We start from the raw sequence: 11635 nt of genomic DNA, 5'->3' as shown, positions 1-11635 counted from the left end.
ATATGGGTGGGAATTTGATGCTGTGGCTCCAACCCTGGTCACTGTTGTGCAGAGTTTTTCTCAAAATGACGTCAGCGCTCATATTTATGATATTTTAGCTTCATTTTTGCTGCACAGTGGGAGAAAGTGGAGGCGTGTTGTCCATTTTAATTTACAGTCAATGCTCAGTACCAACACATCCTGTGAGTGTGTCCTCCGCTCTCCAAAAAAACTCTAAAGATTGATATACGTAACAGGCCCAGACCTGGTAAAGCAACAAAAAAACAACCCCTCACTGCATCCCTCATTTCCCTGCAACCTTCCCCGCCATTCCAGTAAACGTTTTTGCACATAAATCTTATTGATACAAGTTTTTTTCCCCCAGAAGGCTGCAGGAGGTTTGCAGTCTATCTTTCTTTTTTGAGACAAACTTTACTGATTGCAGTTGCTGGTTAGGTCTCATTTTGTGACATCTGTTTCATTGAAGTTGATGTTCATGCAGTGGTTTGGAAGTGGATGAATCTTATCAATGTTTTGATCATCGCTGAGCGTCGAAGTGTGAAATCTGAATCATGCAAAGTCTTTATTTGTGGGTGTTGGTTCTCCAAAGTCTTTTAACTCTGCTGATGATAAATTGATATATTCACATTCTGGCTGCAGGACTCTGGAGAAACCAGCGTCAGGCTTCACTGCTGCTCTCTCATCAGGACAAACATCCAGTGTCTCCGTCTAACCGCTGAATGTTCTCCGTGGTCAGATCTCCCCCTCCCCTCCCATCTCTCAGATATTTCTGTAATGAATAAACTTTCTCGCCTCTCACATTCACTCTCACAGAGTTTGCGTTTGTCAGCACCCATGGTTTACCCAGCGTCCCGCGGGTCGTGACTCAGGCTCTGATTCTCTCGTTCTCATTTAAAGATTAGAATCATCACTTTGTTGGTGAATTCTTCAGATGACACTAATCAACCCAAGAGAAGTCCTTCACTTTTTGTTTGTTTGCAGTGTATCAGATGTTAAAACCTAAAGGAAGTGATGCATTTAAATCAAACGGGTGAAGAAGATTAACATGCCAAAATATGGTGGCTTCAAGCGGATGAACTTATCATGATCATCACAGCCACTTCCTATAAAGGCCACCTGTAAAAAGCTGTTTTGAACAGATTCAGAAACAGTTTTGAAGCAGTATTTTGTCATGCTGTTGTTCAGGAATTCACTGTTAAATTAAAACATCTAAATAAAGAAATTAAACCTGCATTAACGGTTCTTTTTGACCACTTGGCAGCAGTGGAGGAAGCTGAAGGAACCTTATAGAGTTGATATCCTGATCATGTCAGGGTGACTCGTCATATCGACCTTTTCAGTGTCTGTGTTACTCGAGGTCAACATCTCTCAGCTGTCGCCCTCAGTTAATCTCTGCCTCCCGCCAAAATCTTGACCTATATCTACAAACAGCTATTGATTCTGTAATAAAGGGCTGATTAAAGACCGTTTCACATCGGGGTCCTGCATCATCATGTCAGGATTTATGTAAAGGATAATGTACAGTGAAGCGGGTCATTGTTACGTGACGCAGGATCCTGAAGTGAAGCGGAGGGGTCTTACTTACCAAACTGGCACACATTTATGTGACAAAATATAAATTCTGAAATTATTTAATGGCTTCATTTTGCAATAATGACCTGCTCACTGTACTTTATCCTGCTCATTACATGGCTATCTACCAAAAACTCAATAATTTGACACAAAATATAAATTTTTAAATGATTTTATTTATTTAACAGTGATTTTATTTCTCCTCTAGTCTATGATCAGAGCTGTGTCCATAGCAACGGTCTTTTATATTGAAATAACAGACCTTATGCTGTTATTGACCAATCAGAATCAAATATTTAACAAAGCCATATAATAAATAAGGGATAATCAACAAGCAGTAAATGGTTTTAAGGCACGACGGGGAGTCGAAGAAGAATCACCTGACACGAAGCAGTTAACATTTGCATTGCTATGATGCTTTTACTGATATGCATTTATTTTACATGCAGCATTGCTACATGTGTATAAATATATTCTGATAAAAGACAAAATGATTTGGTGAAATGAAATCATTAAATGTTAACTGTGTTTAAATTCGTTTAGGATTCTGGTTTCAAAGGGCGCAGCGGACAGATATCAGTTCAGTGTTTCAGAGAAGATTAAACTTTGAAATTAAAGAGAAGAAGAGAAGACACCTTTGCACTTGATTGACTGCACAAGACATATACTATATATATGTATATATATATATATATATATATATATATATATATATATATATATATATATATATATATATATATCCAATGCATCTTATGCACATCGTCACCAACACTGTCTGCAGGCACCTCATCCTGTCAGACCCGATCTTTGCTAACTTACTCATGTTGTTCTCTCCTCAATAGATCCTTACTTGTGTTGTATGAGCTCTCAGAATCAGAAATATAGTTACTCTCTGTCAATGTGACGAAAATAATCTAATTAGTGTCAGGTTTCCGCCCTTGTTTGTATCAAACTGCAGTGTTACAGCCTCCTAAAGGAATTAGATGTACAGAAGAAGATTTTTTACTGAGAAACATTTGCATGAACTGAACATCGACATGAAGGACATGTGAGCTTTGTCTAATAATACAGCATGAATTTTCAGCCTTTTTCCATTCTTGAGTTGTTATTTTCTAAACCGTCTTTCATTTAATGATTTTAGTTAACTTATGATTGATGACAGAAACAGCAGCCAACACAGTGGATTAATGGTGAAGAGATGTTTTGGTGCAATCATTATCACAGTGTTTCCCAACCCTGGTCCTCAGAGCTCACTGTCCTGCATGTTTTAGATGTTTCTCTGCACCAACACACCTGATTCAAATGATCAGGTTGTTGTCAGGCTTCTGCAGAGGCTTGATGACGAGCTGATCATTTGAATCAGGTGTGTCAGGACAGTGGGCCCTGAGGACCAGGGTTGGGAAACACTGCATTATCATACGAAAAGCAGCCACAGACACACGGCCGATTTGTTTCTGAATATTTCATGTAAACATGAACATGAAGGTTGCAGCAGCAGGAGAGACAACAGTTTGACGTCAGTGATTGACTGTTTTTTAGTTTTATTTGGTTTTACCTTGTCTCCAAGCAATGTAAAGTGACTGTCTCCCTGATGAGAAACAATGAGGAAAAAAAAAAAAAAAAACCTGTCTTGGCTTCATCTCCCAAAATCTCATTTACTCCCAACAACACAACACTTGTTGCTCATTTCCTGAGGAATCAAAAACACGATTTAATTTGCCTCGTTAAGGCTAAATGTGGAATGTATGCAGTGTGTGTGCGTGTGTGTGTGTGTGTGTGTGTGTGTGTGTGTGTGTGGATGTTTTCATGGCGTCTCAGAACTGCAATGAACACAAGCAGCAATAATAAGAGAGAGAGAAAAGACTGCAGACGACTGGACTGACAGAGTGAGACAGAGAGAACTGGACAGCAGCCAGAGTTTACAGCACAACTTTTAATTAATTTCACACTCTTACGTGTCCTGATCTTTTTCGCTGGCAGGGAAACACCTGATCAGTAAAGTCGTTTAATGCGATTTCCTCTACAATAACAATAAAACACCTCACAACAATTTAACAGTTCAGACAATACAGATTATTTATCACTTTGAACTCAACAAAAATTTGATGAATAGTTTATTATAATGTATTAGATTTGTCAAAATTAAATATTGCCTTCTTTCGGATAGAAGAATAAAAGAAAAAAAAAAGTGAGTTGAGTTGTTTCCTCCTCCAGACATTCAAGTCTCCTAAAGTCCCAACATGAAAAGTTGACTAAAAAAATGTTTTTAGTCTGAATCTTCACTGTAGATCTTTAACTTGGAGCCACGTTCACGTGCACACTGTCTGAACTGAGTGTGTGTGTGTGTTGTGACAGTGTGCAGAAGGCATGTCGGGGCTTTAGGAGAGTTGGATTACATCAGATGAGCAACATGGAAGCATTTTATATCTTTTTTTTCCAGCTGTTTTTACCATTTGAAAACTGGTCACCATTCACTTCCATTGTTTGGCAGATTCTGCAACACCGTTTTCTTGTGTTTTATGGACTAATAAAAATGAACCCAACCTTGAGTCGGCATGTGGGTGAGAAGATGGTAACTGAATTTTCATTTTTTGGTTGAACTATCCCTTTAAGACTACATGCCCTGACATTTGTGCATAAAATGTCTCTGCACAATATATGTCAGTACAGACTCAGATCTGCAAGCTAATTTTTTGGTCAGCTAGAAGTAATCAATTTCCTATTAAGTCGATAGTATCTAAACATCTGTATAAAAAAAGAGGCTCTGGGTCTGGATCTGAGGTCGAGATCGTGTTTCCAAACACAGACAAACAGAAATCTGTGTCAAACCCTCAGAAAGAGGAGAAATTACATGCTGTGTATGAGCTGAGAGCTGTCGCCTATCAGTGAATAATGAAAACATGAATGATACGAGTGATACGATGCCAGGCGTCCAGGGGAACATTAACAGCATGCAAAATGTTTCCTGCATATAGAAAACGACTGGAAAAAGACGCCTCTCACCGCCAAAACTGCGCTCTCTCTCTGATTGGTGCCTAAATGCCATGAAATGACGATAGTCAGCATATTACCTACAGCTGGACTTTGCTTAGCTTCCTGCACCGGGACTCCTGCTGCTTCTTCAAACTGGAGGCGTACCGACCGCCATCCCAAACCCCACCTCAAATAATCTGAACTATCCCTTTAAGATATAAGAGATAATTTAACTGTTATTCAGATTAAGCCAGTATAAGTCAAAAAAAATGTGTTAGACTATCAGGACATAACTGTGATATGAGCCTGGAGAGCTCGTACTGTAACCCTGGTTCATATCACACACACACACACACACGAACACACACACACAGAGAGAGAGAGAGAGAGAGAGAGAGAGAGAGAGAGACACAAAACCATCTTTCATGGCAGAATCATCCAGTGGTGTAAAGTGATTCCCACCCAGATACAGTCAGCCTTTCAGACACGCAGAAGGAATCTGACAGGAGTGTGAAAGTCGCTGTGTGAGGTTTAACATCGGATGAAGAAGATTACTCATGGGGGGGGGGGCTGAAACACGCAACTTTACTAATGTGTGTGTGTGTGTGTGTGTGTGTGTGTGTTAATAAAAATACCAAACATTTGCTTCTCAGATGTGAGAATTTGATGCTTTTCTAGCAATTTTAACACATCAGTTTGAGCTCCTTTTGACATTTTTAAGACTAAAATAAAAATAAATTTGGAATGCAGCATGTATGTGTGTGTGTGTGTGTGTGTGTGTGTGTGTGTGTGTGTGTGTGTGTGTGTGTGTAATTACAACAGATGTCCTTCATTTCAGAGATTAACTGTTGAATCAACTCCTTTCTCAGCTGATGGCAGTCTTTAAAAAGCTTTTTTTTTTCCCTCCATCACATTTCTTTATGAGTGCACACATGCATCCTTTATAGCCGAATCTCCGTGTTTTTGCGAACTGGAATGAAATAAGCTTGACTCAACTTGTTTCTGAAGGTTTAATTGTGCTTTGACTGCTTTATTACCTCCTGAGCTCCAGGTACTTGGCTCCCCTTAATTCTCTCAAGTGTTGTGTTGACAGTGAAAACAAGCCGGGGGAACAAACGCCAGGAGGGATCCAAGGATCTGATTGCACGGCCTCAAGACCCCCACTTGGCTGCGGCTACAATGGCGGGGGGCGGCGGTGGTTTGGAGGGAAAGATGGACGGTCGTACAAAGAGTTTGGAGTTTTGCCAATGTGCAAGTGCGCCTGAGGTTTCTTTAAATATGCCTGCTGGAACGTCACTGAGAGCATTTTCACTTTTATGAGGAAACAGCGGTTTTGATTTACTTCCAATAAGAGTCAGAGGAGGGACGGACTGACACGATTCAAAGAGCCTGGACCTGCGCCAGCACGAAAGTTATACTTTTAATTCAGAAATGAAAACAGTTAGAGAATTATAATATAATAATTTAAAGCAGTGGCCTAAAGGCTGAATCTGTAGTCAAAATATTGGAAAGAAAGAACTCGTTTTTGCGACACCAAAAATCATTTTGGTTCAATTTTGTAACCTTTGTCCTGTGTTGAAAAGGTTTTGGGGTTAATTCAGGAGAAAACCACACATATTTTTAATTGAAAGAAATGTAAATATTATATTTGGTATCATTCCAAAAGAAAACCTGTAAAAATGCAATTTAAAAAAAGACTGAAACTATTAAATTAATTAAATCAACTATTTTGATAATCGACTGATCATTTTGTGTCATTTTCTTTAAGAAAAAAAGCAAAAATTATCTGCTTTCAGCTTCTTAAATGTGAATATTTTCTGTTTTTTAACGACTCTCTGACTGAATATCTTTGGGTTGAGGGCAAAACAGAACATCTTCATCATCTTCATCATCTTGGACTTTGATCAACATTTTTCAACATCAGTTTTCTGACATTTTAAACAAATTAAGAAATCAAGAAAATGATGGAGTTTCCTCCGACTTTCCGAGTCAGACTTGTGTAGGCGTTCCAGTTGAAATTTCCAACGTGGAAGTGACTCTAAGGCCGTCGTTTTTGCCTTTATGAGCATCTTGTTCAGATCAGAGAGATGGAAAGACATTTTTTCAGAGCTGTGGGTTTCATTGTTTGATCTGGTCAGACAAAAATATTTTTCCCATGTCCAGTGGTACATTAAGTGGCCAACTTCAATCTTAAGTAAATTTGATGTAAAAGTGACATAAAACCCTACACAGAGTAAGACAGGTGACTGTTCGTTCCTGTAACTCTGTGGGACTGGAGGCTGTCTGTGCCCTTCGATAGCTCAGTTGGTAGAGCGGAGGACTGTAGGTTGTCACTGACAGGTATCCTTAGGTCGCTGGTTCAACTCTGGCTCGAAGGATGAGCTTTTCATTCGTCTACACCTTATGTCTTGAGAGATGCAAAAGTAACCAATTACACAAGTGTGGATCTCATTGCCTGATTGGTTCATTAAGAAAAAGCTGGTCCACATCAGTGGCTCATTAAGTGGTGACAATACAGCAGCAACAAAGCAGTTGTGATCTTGAAAAACTTCAAGCAGATAGTCACGATGTTCATTATCTGAATGTAAGGTTGTACTTCTTATCTTTAAGCAGGTAGTTGAAATGTTCATCAACTGAATTTGAACAAATACTTAATATATGTTCATTCAGGTATCTCCAGCTTGAAGGCCTTGCCTTTTGTTTCCTTTTGTTGTCATTTCAGATTTGAAAGATTGTGAAGTCATTTTTTGTCAGAGCTGTGGGTTTCATCACTTCATCTGTTCAGACATAAGTAAAGGTTTTCCCATGTCCAATGGTACATTGAGTGGCCGGCTTCAATTTTTACTTAATTTGTTTTAACAGTATTAAATGAGCAATTTCTGTATGTAGAGTCAGACAGGTGGCTGTTTGTCATGTCGCTGTAAGTCTTTAGGATGCTGATCTCTGTGTTCCCTTTGATAGCTCAGTTGGTAGAGCGGAGGACTGTAGGTTGTTAATGACAGGTATCCTTAGGTCGCTGGTTCAACTCCGGCTCGAAGGATGAGCTTTTCATGGGTTTATAATTTGTGTCTGGAGTTATGTGATAGTAATACATTTCAGAGGTGTGAATTTCATTGCTTGATTTGTTCAGAAAGAAGTTTATGCACAGCTTGAAGGCCTTGCCTTTTGTTTCCTTTTGTTGTCATTTCAGATTTGAAATATTGTGAAATTTTTTGTGAGAGCCGTGGGTTTCATCGCTTGATTTGTTCAGACATAAGTACAAGTTTTCCCATGTCCAATGGTACACTGAGTGGCCGGCTTCAATATTAAGTAAATTTGTTGTTAGTAATACTGTTAAATCATCCAATACTGTGTGTAAAGTAAGACAGGTGACTGTTTGTCCCTGTAACTCTGTGGGATGGTTGACTGTCTGTTCCCTTCGATAGCTCAGTTGGTAGAGCGGAGGACTGTAGGTTGTCAATGACAGGTATCCTTAGGTCGCTGGTTCAACTCCGGCTCGAAGGATGAACTTATTGCTTATAGTTTGGAAACAAAAGGCTTGTCCACATCAAACTGTTGATTAACTGAGTGACATCAACGTTGGCATGTACGCAAAAGGTGCTTTCAATCGTCCTGTGTTTGGTGCTGAAGGATGAGCTTTTCATTGGTTTTCAATTTGCACCTGGAGAGATGCAAAAGTAATCAATTTCACGTGTGTGGATTTCATTGCCCGATTAGTTCATTAAGAAAAAGCTTGTTCACATAAAAGTCTGACTTCCTTGGTCAAATGAAACGCAGCAGTAGTCTTATTCTTGTGTCATAAACCTCACTAAAGTAAAGGTCGAAACAAGGTCACAATTTTACCCACTGCATCATCTTTTAATTTGTAAAGGCTTCTCCAAAGTCCCGGAAAACACAACCCAGATGGAGGGAGGACCGGTGATGCCAAGATCTGCAGGGAAGTCCGACGATCACTTGGTAAAGACATTTTATATTGAAGGTAGAGACGGAGGGAGAGTTTAGGAGGAAGAGGAGGGACCAGGTGGGGAAGACTGTGGGTTAGAGTGGAGGTAGAGAGGATGTAGAGGAGGAGGGGGGGGGGGGGGGGTGGGTAAGAAGTGAGATAGAGAGGTGGGAGAGGGGAGGAAAAGGGGAAGAGGGAGAAGCCCAAAGCTCTTCGGGAACAAAGAGTCACTTATACAACCAGCAGCAACAGCTGAAAACATCTTTAAACTGAGCCGGGCTGGCTGAGAGTTTGGTGTGTGTGTGTGTGTGTGTGTGTGTGTGTGTGTGTGTGTGTGTGTGTGTGTGTGTGTGTGTGTCTTATACCAGGGAGAATCAAGAACCTGTACTGATTGTGTGTTTATATTAAGGGAAAAATCTGTAACATTTACTGCAATAAATCATAAAATGACCACGATGTGTCATCAGAGATTAAGGAAACGTTAAGTTGAAATATAAATAAATAAATTCTCTGACATCAACACTACAGCAGCGGTGTCCTCCTGTTCCCAACTGTTTTAGTTTGCCAATTTCACATTAATTAAGCTACTGTTACCGTTAGCTACACAGACCAGCTGCTAATATTAGCTACACAGACCAACCATTAATGTTGGCTACACAGACAAACTGCTAATGTTAGCTACATAGACCTGTGAAAATACTGTCATTACCCAAGAATTCAACATCTAATTTAAAGAAACCTTTTACAGGAAGGACCAACTGCTAACGTTAGCTATACAGACCAACTGCTAATGTTAGCTACACAGAACAACCGCTAATGTTAGCAACACAGACCAACCACTAATGTTAGCTACAAAGGCCTGTGGAGAAATTTTAAAAAGTAAACCACACAGACCTGTGAAAAAGATTTTCAGGAAGGACCAACCGCTAACGTTAGCTACACAGACCTGTGAAAATACTGTCATTACCCAAGAATTCAACATCTAGTATAAAGAAACATTTACAGGAAGGACCAACTGCTATTGTTAGCTACACAGACCAAATGCTAATGTTAGCTACACAGACCAACCACTAACATAAGCTGCATAGACAAACCACTAATGTTAGCTCCAGTAACAAATAACTACTGTTAGTTACACAAAAATTCAGCTAGCTAGCTAACCTGTCTATACTACGACTACTGAAAAATATTTTGGGATGTCGGTAGTGATGCCGACGACCAGAATGGTGAATGTGAATAAGTTTATGTCAGTTTACTTGAACTTTGAGCGTTAAGTGTGAATAGCATACTTAAAGAAGTACTTAATAATTTCACCATATTTTCAATTGAAGTAATCCAAAAGTAAAATACCTAAATATTGTGATACTTGGATTAGGATACTGACTACATTTTTAAGAAGTAATTGGCACTTTTTTTAAACCCTCCTGACTGACAGTGTGCCTGAATTTTCATTTGTGTGTTTTCAGGTGGATGGAGACTTTTTCCTGAAAGTGCGAAAACACTCTTGTTTCTACCCGAGATCTAGAAGTCTACAGAACAATGTCAGTTAAGTTGCTATGGAGATGTGCCAGTCATGGTTGCTACTAGTTGCCACAAGTTTCAAAATTTATGCTACTTGTAGTTTAGTTAAAATACTCAAAAATGACCCAAGTTGATGAATAAAGTCATAGAATAAACCTAATTACGGCTGAGTGCAAACAAAAACAAAAATAATCAGTCTGTCCTTGTTACTAAACAATCCTTCATCCAATGCTCCTCTGCATCTCCACTCCTCCTCTCCTTATCAACTTTCCTCCCCCACTTCTTCACTCTCCCTTCCTCTCCTCCCATCCTGTCGTCCCTTATCTCCCACCCTCCGTCCATGCCAGCTGTTGTTTTGGAGGTTGTGAGTGGAAGGTCTGTAGGTCAGGACCCGGGCAGGACCTCCCCACTCTTCAGTCTGGATCAATGCAGTCATTGTGAAGGGAGGAGAAAGTGCATCAGCCATTTTAAAGGATCACTTGTATGTTTTTATTATCATGTGTTCATTATTTTCACAGTGTTTCTGATTTATATGAGAGTTTTATAATCACTGACACAGAATGAACATACAATTGAAGACCAGTTGGTCTGTGTAGCTAATGTTAGCAGGTGACCTGTGTAGCTAACATTAGCACTTGGTCTGTGTAGCTAACTTTAGCGCTTGGCCTGTGCCGCTAACTGTAATGTAGTTACCCATATTTTGTATCCTAATCCCATTACATGTAATCTGTTACTACCCAAACCTGATTGTAACTTTCATAATTGCATTCCACCCTAAAAACTATTAATATTTAAAGTAACTTGTACTTAAACTAATTTATAAAACAGGTACTTTTTTATTTTTACTTGAGCAGGTTTCTCAAATGGTCATTCTGACTTTTACTTTAGTCGTTTTTATTATGGGAGGAATTGTAGTTTTACCAGAGCATTTATTTTCAGTACTTAACTCACCACTGGACCACAGTTTAGATTGACAACCAAAGATTTTATCATGTTTATTTCACGACTGTCGACTTGGCTTCTCGAGAGATTGAGTTAAAGGTGGCGTTCTTTCCATTTTTCCTCATCACTGAGGCGGGCTAGCAGGAGGAACATATAGAGCTGGGTATTATAAGCAAAGGGAAAACTCTAGTAATCTTCCAGTGAATGAACAGCAGTTCTCTGTCCAGTCAGAAAACATTCAGTTGTTTTCTTTAGCTGCCCTGACAGAATATCACTAAATCCTGGAAAGACACTTTGGGAACCCCACAGCTTCCAGGGCCGTGACTCAATGTGAGCTTTGTCCTCAGCATCAGGGAGGGAAGGTGAGTCTGGGCTGTCTGAACCTTCACCTTTGAACTCAGAGGTCACATGTCCCTGGAAGCCATGTTTTTGAGGCCCAACACTTACGCAGGGCAGCTGGGAGGGGTCTTCATCTCAAACAACAGAGGGTACAGAAAGTGTTCCTCGGAGGTCTAACAGCATAATGACGTGTTCTCACTGAACATGCAGCGTTTCAGTTTGATGTGATGGTCTCAACATTCCCACCCATCCGCCTTCATCTCCTCATGAGACAGCAGCACTGCAGCTATCATTGCAATCAACGCTAAGCCAAAACAGCAAATGTCCAATGACAGATTAGCA

General features: G+C 39.8%; 3 non-coding genes across 3 annotated transcripts; all 3 read left to right on the top strand.

The window, feature by feature from the left end:
• Positions 1-6837: 6837 nt before the first annotated feature.
• On the top strand, positions 6838-6926 carry trnay-gua (transfer RNA tyrosine (anticodon GUA)). The gene is given in 2 exon segments: positions 6838-6874; positions 6891-6926. It is a non-coding gene; the product is annotated as a tRNA-Tyr (tRNA).
• Positions 6927-7499: 573 nt separating this feature from the next.
• On the top strand, positions 7500-7588 carry trnay-gua (transfer RNA tyrosine (anticodon GUA)). Its single transcript is given in 2 exon segments — positions 7500-7536; positions 7553-7588. It is a non-coding gene; the product is annotated as a tRNA-Tyr (tRNA).
• Positions 7589-7963: 375 nt separating this feature from the next.
• Positions 7964-8052, top strand: trnay-gua (transfer RNA tyrosine (anticodon GUA)). Its single transcript is given in 2 exon segments — positions 7964-8000; positions 8017-8052. It is a non-coding gene; the product is annotated as a tRNA-Tyr (tRNA).
• Positions 8053-11635: the final 3583 nt, after the last annotated feature.

The sequence above is a fragment of the Lutjanus erythropterus genome, chromosome 11, assembly GCF_056507025.1.
Source record: "Lutjanus erythropterus isolate fLutEry1 chromosome 11, fLutEry1.hap2, whole genome shotgun sequence".
NCBI lineage: Eukaryota > Metazoa > Chordata > Actinopteri > Lutjaniformes > Lutjanidae > Lutjanus > Lutjanus erythropterus.
Note: the sequence above shows the minus strand (reverse complement) of the source record. Positions and strands in the feature narration are given on the sequence as shown.